Source organism: Rhinoderma darwinii, chromosome 2 (assembly GCF_050947455.1).
Source record: "Rhinoderma darwinii isolate aRhiDar2 chromosome 2, aRhiDar2.hap1, whole genome shotgun sequence".
NCBI classification, from domain to species: domain Eukaryota; kingdom Metazoa; phylum Chordata; class Amphibia; order Anura; family Rhinodermatidae; genus Rhinoderma; species Rhinoderma darwinii.
The window spans coordinates 41,436,971-41,440,545 of record NC_134688.1 but is presented as its reverse complement, the minus strand read 5'-3'; the positions used below and the strand labels follow the sequence as shown (position 1 = coordinate 41,440,545).

The 3,575-nt window shown below is 46.3% G+C and overlaps 1 long non-coding RNA gene across 1 annotated transcript; it reads left to right on the top strand.

Annotated features, from left to right (window-relative positions):
* Positions 1-375: 375 nt before the first annotated feature.
* Positions 376-3,236, top strand: LOC142740492 (uncharacterized). Its single transcript, XR_012880726.1, has 3 exons — positions 376-444; positions 2,494-2,558; positions 3,153-3,236. It is a non-coding gene; the product is annotated as an uncharacterized LOC142740492 (long non-coding RNA).
* The last annotated feature ends 339 nt before the right edge of the window (positions 3,237-3,575 follow it).

Here is a 3,575-nt window from a genome sequence, read left to right as displayed (position 1 = left end):
AGACATAACTTTTGGCTTCTTGGCCTTGATGTCTAATCTATACCCGCCAATCCCCATATACCATATATAATAATCTGGACACCACAGACACAATAGGCTGGTTTTATGGAAAATGTGGTCCTAGGCAACAAGCAAATTAGACTCGCACCCACCCCATAATCTTTTTATACAGCTTTTTTATTGGGCACCAGGGCTTGTGTGTGACTCCAACCTCTTCACCCATATAGTTGTGTTCTCTGGGTTTACACTAACATTACAAAATGTGTTCAATGTCTGACTCGTCCTGTGATAGAAAATGAAATGTGTGAAAGTAAATATATTATTATTCATTATAGATATGGGGTTATTTTATGTTTATTCCTTTATGTATTTTACAGACATTTATAACATCTGAATATGTGGCACCAGTGACAGCCGACATGCTAGAAGATCCACTGTATATATGTAAGTATTATAGCAAATAACCTATAGAAATTCTATAACCTGATGTCATCCAGAATGTTCCTATAGAGACACATGACAAGACTGTGGGAACTAATTCCCCAATGTTGTTCAACCAGGGCCGGTCTTAGGGGTGTGCGACCTGTGCGGTTACACTGGGTGCATCACCTGTCACTACTGAATGGGGCGCCACTGGTCTTGATGTCTGGGGCACCCATTGCTTGAACACTCAATCCCATTCTTCATATAAAAAAAAGTAAAGGGTGCTCAGGGTGCAGATACATTTCCTTGATAATGGATTACATTACAGTGTGGCAGACAATACTTGTCTGGCAGTGTTATTTGGGCACTGTATGATTGCATTATTTGAGTACTATATTCCACACCATAAAGCTGAATTCACATGCTGCAGATTTGCTGTGCGGCAAAATTCAAAAGTGTTACAGGTGAATAGTTACAGTTTCAAAACCTCATCCACATGTAGCAAAAGTAAACGCTGGGAATTTTGCTGCAGCTTTATATTATTATAGAAATGCTCCATAAAGAAGATATTATGATATTAGTAATATATAAGGGACTTGTTATTTATGTAATTTCCTAATACATTGATGGACTATGGAGGCAGTACACAGCGCACACATAGTGTCTACATTACCGGCAGTGGCGTAACTACCGCTATAGCAGCCGTAGCGGTTGCTATGGGGCCCGCAGCATGAGGGGGCCTGTGCCGCCCGCCGGCACGGGCCCCCCCTCCCATGGCCGGAGGCTCCGCTAGCAGCTGCTATGGCTGCTACAGCGTGACGCCACTGAAGGGGTTGTTCCTACAAAAGTCATGCATCCCCTATCCACAGAATAGGGGATACATGTGTGATCGCTGGGACGCCCAGCGATAAGGAGAACGGGGGACCGAAAGTCCCCTGAAGTTCTCCATGACAAACCTCTGACTTCCGGGGTCTGTCTGCAGCTCCATAGAAATGACTTGCGCACCGGTTGCGTTTGTGCGCATGCGTGACCAGCGCTCGATTCTTTTTCATTGTACTGCGGAGACGCCGGAAGTCCGAGGTTTGTCATGGAAGAACTTCGGGGGACTTTCGGTCCCCCGTTCTCCTTATCGTTGCCAGCGATCACACATATATCCCCTATCCTGTGGATAGGGGATACATCTCTTTTGTAGGACAAACTATAGGCCGTTTTATTTTTGTGGGAGGCTATATGGCGTTATCTACAGGGGGGGAGGCTGTATGGCGTTATCTACAGGGGGGTTCTGTCTGGTGTTATCTACAGGAGGGGGGTTCTGTATGGTGTTATCTATAGGGGGGCTGTATGGCGCTATCTACAGGGGGGTCTGTATGGCGTTATCTACAGGGGGGCCTGTATGGCGTTATCTACAGGGGGGTCTGTATGGCGTTATCTACAGGGGGTGTCTGTATGACGTTATCTACAGGTGGGGTTCTGTATGGCGTTATCTACAGGGGGGGGGCTGTATAGCGTTATCTACAGAGGGGCTGTACGGCGTTATATACAGGGGGGATTTTGGGCTGTAAGACGTTATCTACAGGGGGGCTGTATGGCGTTATCTACAGAGGGTCTGTATGGCGTTATCTACAGGGGGCTGTATGGCGTTATCTACATGGGGCTGTATGGCGCCATCTGCAGGGGGGATTTGGGGCTGTAAGGCGTTATCTACAGGGGTCTGTGTAAGGCGTTATCTACAAGGGGTTGTGTATGGCGCTATCTACAGGGGCTGTGTATGGTGCTATCTATAGGGGGGCGCTGTGTGGTGGAATCTATAGGGAGGCACTATCTACAAGGGGGGGTTGTGTGATACCCAGCGGAGGGGGGGCCCCAGTCAAAAGTTTGCTATGGGGCCCAGTCTTTCCTAGTTACGCCCCTGATTACTGGTACTGCAGTCTGTGCGCCACATACAGGTCCGTCCACATGAAATTGCTGTGTACATGAGCCCCATTGTATATTTCCTTCATTGTTGAGTGATCGATAATGAGCACACGTCTGTCTGGAGAAATAAAACGACACAATTATTGTTTTTTCCAGAACACCTTAAGATCGGCTGCCTGCTGCCAGGGGGACTCTCTGAAGCAATATTTCATCTATGCAAGGTGCGTCTATTATTAGTTACTATATGCAGTATCCACCAATACCCTCCACAGTTAGAATGACACTTTTTGTATGTCCTGGGTCAGAATACTCCTTTTGTATGGCCCCACAGTAATGAAGCCCCCTTTTGTAAGCCCCCACTGAGTCCTTTTATTCCCTATATAAATAGTGCCCACTTTGCGCCTATAAAATAAAAAATTATACTCACCTAATAGACGACCAACCGAATCAGACATTCCGCTTACTACGAAATCAGCGGCCTAGCGCAGACGGCGTGATTCAGTGACGTCATCCTGCTGGGCCGCTGACATCATTAGTATACTCCCGGTGCCTCGTTGGCTAAAGGCCTTAACTAGGCCATGGCCTATGAAATCATACGGCAGAGCAGGAACCCAATGGCTCCCTGTGCCGTTATTGTTTGTCCAATTTCAGGGGCGTATGGAGCTCCGGAGCTGTGGGCCATCCCAAAGCCCTGGACCCCAGGCGGTCACCCTATTTACCCCTTTGGTAATCTTCCACTGGTTAGGGACTGGACTCTGTTCTAGATGAAACATTGATTGAGATTTGTCCTAATACATTGTCTTTCTTACTCCTAGAATTAATTCCTCATAAGAGTTAATGATAACCACACGTCCCAGGAGGATAGATGAAAGAGTAAGCAGAGCCCTAAACCTCACATCCCATAACGATCTACATTCAGCCGGATGTTTTCAGTAGGAGAGTCCAAGGTCAGTGTATTTTATTGACTGCATCTCTAAATGATCACATAGTGTGTATTACTGGTCAATACTGAAGAGGGCACTACCACCATAGATGGCCTGAGCACCCTCAACTTACACTCCTGATCCGGCATTTAGGGCCCAAACCTATAATATAAAAAAAAAAGAAAGATACAATCCCTAGTTTATTGACTAGGTGATGTTATTTGGGCACTGTATGATTAAATTATTTGGACACTACATGGTGCATCATAAGGGGGAGGACGTCACAGATACTGCACATGTCACCATTAAACCTAA